Source organism: Lepisosteus oculatus, chromosome 15, assembly GCF_040954835.1.
Source record: "Lepisosteus oculatus isolate fLepOcu1 chromosome 15, fLepOcu1.hap2, whole genome shotgun sequence".
NCBI classification, from domain to species: domain Eukaryota; kingdom Metazoa; phylum Chordata; class Actinopteri; order Semionotiformes; family Lepisosteidae; genus Lepisosteus; species Lepisosteus oculatus.
This window is the reverse complement of record NC_090710.1, coordinates 9,473,695-9,487,849: the sequence shown is the minus strand read 5'-3', so window position 1 is coordinate 9,487,849 and position 14,155 is coordinate 9,473,695.

Below are 14,155 nucleotides of genomic sequence, written 5' to 3'. Positions count from 1 at the left end.
AATCAGTGTTGGGTATTTACTTTGCTTTGAGATGCCACTTTTAAAGGTGATATATAAAATCAAGGCTTTAACTTGCTTTAACTCCGCAAGTCTGAGTTCTTGTGTCTGTCCTATCCGAACCCGGAAGGTTTACAATATGTATCTTTATAGCAGGTGATGTACAGCTTTTTAGTATAGATTACACTTTTCTAAAATGTATTTAAAAAATTAAAACGATTACAATCTAATCGTTCCACGTTTGATCCCAAAATAAATCTAAACGGAGAGAAAGCTATGCTGAAAGTTTATTAAGGTACTTAGAAGACAAAGATATCAATTTATGTTGCATTTGTCTGATTGTGAATAAAAAAACACATATATTTAAACCCGCATTTGCGATTTAAATCAAAACGTTATTTAAATCAATATAAATGTTTATATTGCAACGCCTAGGTGACTATTCATTGTTATTAAAATGACTTAAATTCGATCATGTTGTGATATTTAGAAATATAAATTTGTTTGGTGCGAGTGAGGTTTTATTTAATCTCTGACTCAGTGATGGCCTGGCATGGTGAGGTGCGCTGGCAGCTATGTGGTGTTACGCAGTGGTGGCCTGACACGGTGAGGTGCCCTGGCAGCTATGTGACGCAGTGGTGGCCTGGCATGGTGAGGTGCGCTGGCAGCTGTGTGATGCAGTGGTGGCCTGGCACGGTGAGGTGCGCTGGCAGCTGTGTGATGCAGTGGTGGTCGGGTATGTAGAGGTGCACTGGCAGCTGTGTGTTGTGACGCAGTGGTGGCCTGGCACGGTGAGGTGCGCTGGCAGCTATGTGGTGTTACACAGTGGTGGCCTGACACGGTGAGGTGCCCTGGCAGCTGTATGATGCAGTGGTGGCCTGGCACGGTGAGGTGCGCTGGCAGGTGGGTGATGCAGTGGTGGCCTGGCACCGTGAGGTGCGCTGGCAGCTGTGTGGTGTGACGCAGTGGTGGCCTGGCACAGTGACGTGCGCTGGCAGCTGTGTGATGCAGTGGTGGTCGGGTATGTAGAGGTGCACTGGCAGCTGTGTGTTGTGACGCAGTGGTGGCCTGGCACGGTGAGGTGCGCTGGCATATAATGAATATATTCATGTGCATCCAACACACAGTTCAACGCTAGCAACTACACAAAATCTTAAATATGAGCTCTACTTGCCACTTACAATATCAACAGTACCAGCTAACTTTAGTAGTGACATTTTCATGGATCTTTTCAACAATAAAATTTACAACATCAGACTTCAGACACAATTAAACAGGCCTCAAAAAAGTCTGGTACAAACATTTTCAGCATGATGAAACATGGTGAACATTTCCACCACTGCGTCACACCACACAGCTGCCAGCGCACCTCACTGTGCCAGGCCACCACTGCATCACCCAGCTGCCAGAGCACCTCACTGTGCCAGGCCACCACTGCATCACACAGCTGCCAGCGCACCTCACCGTGCCAGGCCACCACTGCATCACACAGATGCCAGCGCACCTCACCGTGCCATGCCACCAGCTGCGTCAAACCACAGAGCTGCCAGCGCAACTCACCGTGCCCGGCCACCACTGCATCACACAGCTCCCAGCGCACCTCACCGTGCCAGGCCACCACTGCATCACCCAGCTGCCAGCGCACCTCACCGTGCCAGGCCACCACTGCATCACACAGCTGCCAGCGCACCTCACCGTGCCAGGCCACCACTGCGTCACAACACACAGCTGCCAGTGCACCTCTACATACCCGACCACCACTGCATCACACAGCTGCCAGCGCACCTCACCGTGCCAGGCCACCACTGCGTCACATAGCTGCAAGCGCACCTCACCGTGCCAGGCCACCACTGCATCACACAGCTGCCAGCGCACCTCACCGTGCCAGGCCACCACTGCGTCACAACACACAGCTGCCAGTGCACCTCTACATACCCGACCACCACTGCATCACACAGCTGCCAGCGCACCTCACCGTGCCAGGCCACCACTGCGTCACATAGCTGCAAGCGCACCTCACCGTGCCAGGCCACCACTGCGTCACATAGCTGCAAGCGCACCTCACCGTGTCAGGCCACCACTGCGTCACACATATTTCAGCGCCATATATTTCATGGATATTATGGAATATAATGGATGGATATCTTAGTTATCTTTCTAGTTCACAGGTTTGCATGCATAATTTAATTTTGAAAGCCACTGAGACATCAGGTACTACTGTTGTATTTATGAAAAAGAAACAAAACAAAAAACATACTAACAACTGTGCCATCCTACTCCTTAGTTAATACATTTTATTATTCATAAACAGTTAACATTGTTAGCAAAATATTTTGAATTATATTTAACCCTATTTTTTCTTTAGTTTTGTATTTAACTTATTATATGATAGTCAGACTTAATGTATATTTGAACAATGAAAATATATTTTTACAAGATTTTACATTAAGCACTTAAAATTAATATGGTTAATAATAGTAAACTGTAACATGCTGCAACAAGATCGGTTAAACTGCGAAGAAAATGCTTTCAGATAAAATGTTTCAGGTCTGAAGAACATAGATCTCCAATGCAATTTCAACCAAACCCGTTCCCACACACCCTGCCCCCACTACCATTAGAATATACACAAACATTTTAGCGTTTCATTCTGAGCAGAAGACCCTCACACCTGAAGAGTGCTGGCTGTGACGAATTAAACCGGTTTTACAGGTTTCAATCACAGACCATGTAACATGGGACTCAGTAAACTACAGTAACACCGGATTTGATAACGCTATAAAAACGCTATAAAATAATGTGACTTGGCACAGAACAAGTTTACAGCACAGTACAAAAATAAATGCTGACCATGACTTTAGAAGCATAAATTGCCTTACACTCAATTTAAACACAAGCTGTCTTTAGCCCTCTAAGCTGGTTCATACAGAAATGTAGAGATCCAGGCTCAGAACACACAGCTTCATTAGGGAATACATATGCAGGACAACTAGAGAAGACGTTTTACAGAGGACTGATTTTTAGAAACATCCCATCAGACATCCCATCATATTCACAACGTGAAATCTAGAAAATAATATTATGTAACAAAAATCCGCAATATGGAAACAGAACCTGTGTAATTGTTGATAGATGATGTACTCGTAACATTTTTTCAAGACGAACTACAACATTTAAAAAATGACTTGTATGTACTTGATATCTCTAATCAATCCACGGGTCCCAGCACAAAACGAAACTAAAACGCATACCATTTCGCGCTTCTTATTAGTTGCTCAAAAGTAATTTGACCGTATGAAATGCATAATATAAACCTAGAAACATATACGTGAGCAGTACTTAAGAACTGTAGTATCAGTGTTAAGACATACCTCTCAAATACTGTAAATCAAGTTAAAAATATCTCAAGACCGATTCTGGTCATAATGAAACCATGTTTCGTGTATGTTTTCTTTAAAGTACCGAGACCAGCCATATACTGTATGTTTATGTTCCAAAATTAATATCGTTTATGGCCTTCACACGCGTTATAGTATGCTCCTAGTTTTTATGCTCAGCTACAAAGATTTCCCTTCAGTGGTAAAATTAGATATGAATATTCAATACTTAAACGGGCACAGTTAAGATATTAAATATACATATACATACTGTATACAGTACAGTTTGCATACGGTAATATGTTTATGTTACGCGATTAAAAAATAAATAAATAAAAATGAAAAGTCCAGCACCAGCTGGATTCGAACACACAACCTGCCGGTTGGTAGTCACGCACCTAGACCAGTAGGCTACAAGACAGCTCGCATGAACAGGCAGGCGAAACAGCCCTACACAGTCCTGCCGCAGTTCATGGATATAATCATACCGTTATTAAATTCTTGAGATACGCGATTCCATATTATATTCCCTTTTAATCAAATTTTAAAAGTATGTTTGTTGACTCTGGTATCACGTTAAAGACTTCAAAGCTTACAATGTTTAGGGAGAAATGGAATACTGGTGTGTATTTTTTTCTTTAAAGTGCCGATTACTGGAACACCCCTCTGAAGTGGTTCCATAAGAAAAGAAAGCGTTGATAAATACAAGAGTCTTTTAATACACTCTTTGCTGTGCTCTTGAGGATCCTTGTGATATTTTAAGCTCTAGTTGAATGATAGGTGTTGCATTTTAAATCATTTTCATAGTTAGAAATTATGAAACGCCCTGTTAAAAGCAAGGAAGTTTTCTATGCCAGTTGAAGTAAAACAAAATGCCTGACAAAGTATGGCTTGGACAGATTCCAAGTGCTTGTACAAATGTGCTAAAGAAATTATACTTTGAGTATACAGCTTGTCCAAAGTCATCCATTATTAATACTATTAGTAATATCTTCAGTAAAGGCTTTGATGCATAAATATTTCTGATAAAGGTAGGTTGTGTACTTTTGTCCAACTGAGCAATCTTGCTTTCATAAAATATACCAACATTTTAATGACTGATGATTAACATGCTGTAATACACAGTTCAAAATTAAAGGCTCAAATGCTGTACATGAGAGGTTAAGCTCCCCCTGGCGGTTTCACAAGGCGATGCCGGATAGTTAGTCACGTGACAAACGTGAACCGCGTGATCGCAGTATGCCGCGAAATACCTCACCCATTTTGAATGGCTGCATCTGTATGTAGCAATAAAAAAGCCAAATGGTAAGATGTACAGTATATTTTAAATCTATTATCAGTATATTTAAAAACAATATACTAGTGTAGTAGTAAGACTTTATCTAGAATGGACTGTATACTTTTGTTCAACAAATGACAAAAGAAGCTCATTGATAAAGAATCAATCCAGAAAAAAAGCAACTAGATACAAGCCTGGACTCAAGGAAATATCCCATAATGATAGGTGAAAAAATGAAGCATTTTAATCTTGAACAGAATCAATCCAGAAAAAAGCAACTAGATACAAGCCTGGACTCAAAGAAATATCCCATAATGATAGGTAAAAAAATGAAGCATTTTAGTCTTGAACAGAAAGATTCCAAAATAAAGATATTTTATCAGAAGATATAAGTGGAAACTACGTTGAAGTGTATTTACAAATGAGGACAGGTGGCACTTCTTTACACAAAGAGTTGTGGGAGTGTAAAATAAACTTCCCAGTTATGTTATTGAAGCTGACACATTGGCAATAACTGGCTAAATGAAATCCTTGGAATAATTAGGTGAAAAATAAATGAGCTAAATTATCTGAATTTGTCCTTCTTATTTGTAACTGTTCTTATGTTCTTGGCTAATAAAATGGAGAATTTGGAAAAAAAAACATGCACAAAATATCTAAATAAATACAATGATGTTAAATAGTTTTCTGAACAAATAATATTAGACATTATGATCAGTAATGTTTTCGTCAAACCAGTTACAATGAAATACAGCCTACTATGTTCTAGATAATTTTCAAAAGAAAATCAGCTTTCAGTCTGACAGTTAGATGTACAGAAATTAGTTTTAGAATATAAATATGTAAAACCTACGAATGTTGGTATAAATGCTTTAACTGTAGTAACAGAAACTGCTTCAGATTATATTTAATATATTAAAATATATTATTAAAATATATTAAAATTATATTATTTAAAACTATTTTATCTGCTACTACTGCTTTGCTATTAAAAATAATACAACAGACTTAAACTGGCAAACTTAATGCTTTTAAAATATGCAGCAGGTTGTCATGGAGACAAGTGAATAGTCTGAACATTCATTGACATTTCTAAAAACAGACCCATTGACTAAGCTTTTATAACACATTCTAGATAATTTGCACTGTCTATTGAATTTTTTAGAAACTGTCTTTCCAGGTTCATAATTAAATAGCATTCACGCTTTTTGTTCAAGACAAATGTATTGTACCATAACTATAGATAACGTTTAATAAATGTATATACCAATGAATTTAGGCTGTGTATTTTAGTCCATAAATGGAACTAGGTTTTGACACAGAAATTAATGAAAAACATGCTTAATGTAATTGAAACACAGGAAGGATATTTCAAATGTACTGTGAATAGAATCTTCATTTGTAACAGTTCCAGGCTTCTAAATTAAGAAAATAATATGTGTATAAATAATTATTTTCAAAACTGTAAATGCTCCATATTTTTAGAAGATTTTGAATTGCCAAGAAGAAGTATTTCCCATGCAAATTTATACATACCAAAGAAGAAATAACATCACAGGAACAAAAACATAACAGACACGCTGGATAGTATGCTCTGCTTAAAGAATAAAAAAACTCATAGCACTGCGCAAAGAAAAGTCTTAGTCTATTATGAAAACGTTATGAGGTCACATTTCTTCACATCCCTGTAGTAAGTTTTATGTAAAGCTTGGATTACACTGACAAGATGCCTCCTGTGGTTTGCAACATGGGTTTAGGCACATATGATTAGTAACTTTTTTACCATTCCTCCATAAAGAATTGCTCTTGGTACTGGTCTTAGTATGGAAATTAAGATGGACAGCTAAGAACATTTGTTTTGTGTGAAGAAGACCATTTTTTTGTTAATTAGGATGTATGATTCAAAACAAATCCAAAACATAATAGCTTTCCACTTTATTTCCATCTGGGTATGATATTGTCATCATAATAAGCTTTGTTTTTTTATACCAAATATAAAATTGTTGAGTATATTCAAAAGCTCAATATTTGTTTCATCAAACCATAGTGTTATTTCAAGTTGTCCTTAAGATACGGTTGGGCAAATTCAAGTTGTCTTTTTGTGCTTCACCCTCAAAAATAGGTTTCTACTTTGTAACCCATTCATGAATGCCACATTCATGCACGTGACATTGAAAATTAATTTTTGACACTAGGTATTTTGAAGATGGCAGTTTATGTATAAGAGCTCCAACTGTTCCCTTTAAATGGTCTGCTTTGTTGCCTGATTGAAAAATGAATAGCCTCTGAGGGTAGTTCAAACAGATAGCTATGTCAGCTCGCATAGTCTGCAAAGGAACAAGTAAGATTTATTCCATGCTGAAAAAGAAGAAAAGAAATACAACGTTTCAACTATGCAGCCTTCTTTGGGTGTGAGAAAAGGAGGAAAGTCAGCAGCTAATAAAGAATGGGAGAACAAAAGCAGGAAGTGGAGAGGAGAGAAGCAGAGTGGGCACTCAGGTGATGTGAAGTCGAGAGGGGTGAAGGGAGGTGTGAAGTCAGAACCTGCAAATGAGTAGAGAGGATTTAGAAGGAAATTAGTCTGTCGTTGAGAGAAGAGCGGGATATGTGATCCTAGTTTCGGGATAATTTTGGTTCGGATGTCTTTCTGCAATGGTTGTTGAGATACCCCTCTTTGAAAAAACACATTCCTCTCTTTCTCACACGTGAAAAAGGCTCCACAGCTGAAACATTTCTTTTATTCTCTTTTAAGCATGGCCTTTGAGAGGCCATTCTCAGCCTCCTTCCAAATCCATGCAAATGCACTGGTTGCCTGGGGCAACATTGAGACATAAGCACCTCCCAGGCTGGGCATAACAAGGAATACATACAATTATCATTAGGAATGGGAAAGGGAGTTTCTTTTTAGCCATTTGAAATTCTTTTTCAAAGATTGTAATCTTGGGTAAAAGAGGTAATTCAGACTGGCATCATCAATGAATAGAGGAAAATGTTGAAGAAATATTTCCTTTGAAAACAGCATCATTTGGACAAAGAAAGGTGAAAAATTAAGTGCTATTAAGATTTCTAATAATCTTTCTGTGCCTTTTCAAAGGGAGCTTTGGGCCTCTCTGTAATTATAGAGGAATGTGGTTAAGAGGCCCCTCTGACAAGAGACATTGTAAAGTTGTATCCAGTGCTGAACTATCTAATAATATAAAGCACAAATGGCCTCCATTAAGTCTACCTAGTCTGTTTCTTCACAAGACAAAATGTCCAATGTCACTGTTCATCACTCAAAGGAAAGTCCACCAATGAGGGATCTGCAAGGTGGGTACCAGGAGAGCTGACTATTATTCCAAATAAATCTGATGTTTAGTTCAAGATAGTAAGTATAATACCTACTTTTATTTGAGAATATCATATGTGATTTAAATAATAAGATTGATAAATCTTATGAAGTAGACCATTACATATGTTATAGTCGATTCATTTTAACTAATTAGCTCTTCTCCTTGTAATCCTAAAGTGAACAATCAACCTTTCGTCTTGCAGCAAATCATTTCACAAACATATTCTACGTATGGTTGTTATGCATGTTGTGGTGTTATATCAATAAACTGAAAATTGTGTATTAAGGATCTGTTTGTGAGACTGCGAATTATTATGTTCAAGTAGGTAGCTACTTCAGCATGCGTAGGCTGCAAAGGAACAGTTAATGGTTTATTCCATGCTGAAAAGAAAAGAGACATAATATTTCAGCAGAAGAGCTTTTTTCAGGTTCTATACCTGATGCCACAGATGCCTAGATTTTCCTTAGCCATTTGGTGGTAAATTAAGAAAAAAAACATTACCCAATGGTGAAGTTATTAAGCAGGTAATCACAGCTACTGCTACTAATATATTTTATTCAAAGATTTCAAAAACACAGATAAGATTACAAGACCATCAAGAGTATGCCACCTTTTGCTTCAACTGTTACCAGAAGGCAGAAAATGTTGCCTGAGCATTGTGCATTCATTGGCTACAAATGTTTCTTACTGCAGTTTAATGACTGGACACAACTGAGACAAGCCAATTTTCTTTGAATAGCATTCAATGACTCAATAACTAAGGAGTTGTCATTTTTTTCCACTAAAGAGATTGAACAGGAGTGGAGAATATGCTAAACAATTTTAAAAGAAAAGTGACAGAGAAATTCCAATTGATAAATTGTTTTTAGTCACTACTGATGGTGCACTTATCAGTGCAGCCTTTGTTGCACTTTGTAGAAATGATCCTGAATTCTCCATCATTGTTAATTACCACTGAGTTATCCACCAACAAACACTTCCAAATAAGATTGTTCACTATTAGTCAACTCAGTTTATGCAAGGACACCGTAATATTGTTTGTACAAATCCTCACTAACTTTTGTTACGCATTCCACTCGTGCTGCTCTCCCTTCTTGCATTCCCACGCACACACCCGCTAAGACAAGCTCACGCCGCAAGTAACGCCAATCACCTTCTCTTCCGTCTCTATTTTAGTTCTCCCTTTTCCTCACTTCCTCGCTCACTATTGCGGATTCTCCTAGAGCTCCCTAGTGCGCGGTTTTCTCTTGCTTGTCTCAGGTTTTCGAACTCCTAGTCTGTCTTTCGTTTACGATTTCGTCTTGTGATTTGGATAGCTGCTTCCCCGTTTACGCCTCCGTGTTTCGATCGTCTAGCCTGCTTCCCGGATTGGATTTTTGCCTAGTGATTTGGATAGTTGCCTCCTGTTCGCCTCCCCGTGTACCGACAACTCACCTGCCTCCTGGTTTTCGTTTGTTGCCTAGCGATTCTGCTCAGTTTATTCTCCACTCTAGAGTCCAGCATAGGATCCTATTGCTCTAGCAGCCTTCTCTAACAGAATAGTGAGCCCATATGGATCCAGCGGACCAGAACTCCACTGTCACCTTTTTGCAACAGCAGTCCCACGCTCTCCTACAACTCACCTCTGCAGTTCAACGCCTAGTGGACCACACCACCCGGCCACCACCCCCTCCAGTGGCACCCGTGCCTGTCCCACCCCTGGCTGCTGCTGCTGCTGCTTGCCCCTTGCCCCCTCCCACCCCGGAGAAATTTGAGGGTGACCCAGCAAAACTCCAGAACTTTTTAACCCAGTGCTGGATGGCCTTCCACCTTCGACCAGACTGTTTTCCCACCGACAGAGAGAAGATTGCCTTCTTGGTCTCCCACCTCTCCGGTCGCGCCCTGGACTGGGCTACTTCCCTCCTTGCTCGGAATCTCCCCGTGACTGCTGATGTCAACCAGTTCGCTGCTGCCATGCAGTCCATTTTTGGTCAGCTCCACTCCCACCACATTGCCATCTCCCGTCTCACCTCTCTCACCCAGGGTTCCCGTTCTTTTCAAGAATATGACACGGAATTCCGCCTCCTGGCCTCCCAAGTTCCCTGGAATGAAGAGGCTCTTATTCACCAGTTCTGCCAGGGCTTGTCTTCTGCTTTACAGGACCACCTCACATATCTTCCATTGGACTTTCCCTCCTTGCAGCACCTCATCTCCCGTCTGGCTGAAATTGACATCAGGCTCCAAGAACAACGTTCCCGGCTCCCTCCCCCTCCTGCCACCCCCCGCCCGACCACCTTCTCCAGGCTGTCTTCTGAGGAGCGACGCCGCCGTTTCTCCCAGGGTTGTTGCCTTTATTGCGGCGCTGCTGACCATCTCCGAGCTTCATGCCCTCTCTGCCCCCCCCACACTTCCCTGCCCTCTCTCAAGGTCGGTATTCTTTCCCCTGCTGCCCCTTCTGGCCTCTTTTTGCCTGCTCTGGTTTCTGGGGATGGTTTCAAAGAATCTCTTCAGGCTTTTGTTGATTCAGGCGCAGAAGAAAACTTCCTAGACTCCGGACTCGCCACCACTTGGAATATTCCTCGTGTCCCTGTTTCTCCCCCTATTCGCCTTCTCACCCTGGACGGATCCCCTCTCACTCTTGTGGAATGGCAAACTATTCCCCTCACTCTCCGCATTGGTGCCCTCCACACTGAGAGCATCCAGTTCCTACTCCTCCACTCTCCCTCCCACCCCCTGCTTCTCGGATACCCCTGGCTGAAGATGCACAACCCCCATTTTCACTGGTCCAACAGTGAACTACTCGCCTGGGGACCCAATTGTCATCATCGCTGTCTGCAGTTGCCTCTCAGATGCTCCTCTGTGCACCTCTCCCAGGAGGACACCAGCGGAATCCCTTCTGTATATGCGGACCTGCACCTCGCCTTCAGCAAGCAAAGAGCACTCTCCTTGCCGCCACACCGTTCCTCTGATTGTGCCATTGATCTACTGCCTGGAACCCTCCCTCCGAGAGGACGTATCTACCCTTTGTCGATTAATGAATCTGACGCCCTGGAGTCCTACATCCGTGATTCCTTGGAATCTGGTTTCATTCGCCCGTCTACTTCTCCGGCCTGTGCAGGTTTCTTTTTCGTCGAGAAGAAGGACGGATCCCTGCGGTCCTGCATCGATTATAGAGGTCTTAATGAGATCACCATCAAGAACCGGTATCCCCTTCCACTCATTAACTCTGCATTGGAATCTCTTCAGGGAGCCTCTGTCTTCACCAAACTTGACCTACGGGGTGCCTACAACCTCATTCGCATCCGTGAAGGTGACGAGTGGAAGACTGCCTTCATTACTACTCTGGGTCATTATGAATATCAGGTCATGCCCTTCGGCCTGGCTAATGCTCCTGCTGTATTCCAGGGTTTTATGAACGACATTTTTAGGGACATCATTCAGAAGTATGTTTTGGTTTACCTCGATGATATTTTAATTTTTTCTCTCAACATGGATGATCATGTCCTTCATGTCCGCGAAGTACTCACCCGACTCATCAACAACCGTCTTTATGCCAAGTTGGAGAAGTGTACTTTCCATGCGTCCAGGATCCACTTTCTAGGATACATAATTTCCTCTCTGGGTGTCAAGATGGACCCTGCTAAGGTCTCGGCTGTCTTGGACTGGCCCACACCCAAGAACCTGAAACAAGTGCAGCGTTTCCTAGGCTTTGCCAACTTTTATCGCCGTTTCATCCGAAACTTTAGTTCGGTTGTAGCACCCATCACCTCCCTTACTCGTAAAGGCCCTGGACAGGGAAGGTGGACCCCAGAGGCTGATAGGGCCTTTCGTCGTCTCAAGCAGAACTTTTCCTCAGCCCGTCACCCCGATCCCTCTCTTCCTTTTGTGCTCGAGGTCGATGCCTCCGCTCTTGGGGTCGGCGCCATTTTATCTCAACGCCATGGTCCTAAGGGCACGCTCCATCCGTGCGCTTTTTTTTCAAGACGCCTATCCCCTGCCGAGATGAATTACGATGTTGGGAACAGGGAACTTTTGGCCATCAAGCTTGCCTTGGAGGAGTGGAGACACTGGCTGGAAGGGGCCACCCATCCTTTTACTATCCTCACTGACCACAAGAACTTGGCCTACTTGCAATCTGCTAAACGCCTCAACCCCCGCCAGGCTAGGTGGTCCCTGTTCTTCTCTAGGTTTCGTTTTTTCATTACCTACACTCCTGGCTCCAAGAATGTCAAAGCTGATGCCCTGTCCCGCATTCACGACCCCTTGGACTCCGAAGACCCGCCAGCGCCCATTGTGTTGCCTGACAGGTTTCTCGCAGCTGTATGATGGGACATTGAAGACAAAGTGAGACGGGCTCTCCGGAACCTCACAGTCCCTCCCCAGTGCCCCCCAGACCGTCTCTTTGTTCCTGATGCAGTGCACTCCGCAGTTCTTCAATGGGGCCATGACTCCTGCTTCGCTGCTCACTCTGGCACTCGTCGTACCATCGAATTCATTTCCAGGGACTTCTGGTGGCCTTCCCTAAGGTCTGACGTAACAGAATACGTACGAGCCTGCCCCACCTGTGCTAGGAGCAAGACCCCTCGACAGAAGAAGGCGGGTCTATTACAACCTCTTCCTATTCCTTCAAGGCCTTGGTCTCATCTCTCGGTCGACTTCCTGACGGATCTCCCAAACAGCCACGGTAAAACAACTATCATGGTGGTCATCGACCGTTTCTCTAAAGCTGCACATTTTGTTCCTCTTCTAGCCCTCCCATCAGCGCGGGAAATGGCAGACCTTTTTGTCCAACATGTTTTCCGCCTCCATGGCATTCCCAAGGATATTGTTTCTGACAGGGGGCCGCAGTTTATATCTAAATTTTGGAAGGCTTTCTGCCAGACCTTAGGGGCATCCTCCTCCCTCACTTCTGGTTACCACCCCGAAGCCAATGGTCAGGTGGAGAGGATTAACCAGGACCTGCTGACTTACCTCAGGTCCTATGTCTCTGCTGCCCACGATAACTGGGCTTCCCTCCTCCCCTGGGCTGAATATGCCCACAATTCTCTCTATACCTCCTCCACGAATATGTCTCCGTTCCTCTGTTCACTGGGCTATCAACCATCGCTCTTCCCCGACACTATTCCCGACTCTGATGTCCCCGCTGTTCGGGCATATTTTTCTTCCCTCCCGGAACTCTGGAAAAAGGCCAAGACTGCTCTGCTCAAGACCTTTAGGAGACAGAAACTTTCTGCTGATAGACGGCGACGTCCCTTTCCTCGTCTACGTCGAGGCCAATTCGTCTGGTTGGCATCCAAGAATATTCCACTCCAGCAACCTTCCCGCAAGCTGGGTCCTCGCTTCATTGGCCCCTTCAGAATTCTATCCCTTGTTACCCCTGTTTTTACCGCCTCGCCCTCCCCCCCACCCTCAGGATTCACCCCACCTTCCATGTTTCCCTCTTGAAGCCCTACCACAGATCCCCACTCTCTGCTCGGCAACCTCGCCCACCTCCTCCCCGACTGATGGATGGAGTTCCCACCTATACGGTGAATAAGATTTTGGACACCCGATGGCGTAGAGGGATCCGCCAGTTTTTGATTGACTGGGAGGGTTATGGCCCAGAGGAACGTTCCTGGGTTTCTGAAGTGGATATCCTGGACCGAAACCTTATTCAAGCCTCCTGGTTTTCGTTTGTTGCCTAGCGATTCTGCTCAGTTTATTCTCCACTCTAGAGTCCAGCATAGGATCCTATTGCTCTAGCAGCCTTCTCTAACAACTTTCTGCGGCCATTGTCAAGCTAATCCTTCTTGCAGATGTGAGGTGGTTAATTTGAGGAAATAAACTTCAGATTTTTGTATTGTGTGGCTGTTTGACTTGGGATTTCTTACTGACATGACAGCAAAAGATGAACAAACTGAATTGGGAATTCAAGGCAGACAGAAACTTGTCACTGGTACTGCGGTCTTCACAATCCTATAAGCTATCAAAGAGAAAGTTTACAATATAAAAATATTCTGTGACCACCTAAACAGATTGGAGAAGGAATTCAACAGATAATTCAGAATTTAAACAAAATTGAAAATCATCATTTTTATCTCCACTCCTAATCTTCAGGTAGACATTCGAGAACTAACAGCAACATTTCAAAAGGTGTTTGAGCAAAGCAGTGGACATGACACAGTAATAATTATAATGAAACATCAGTGCTA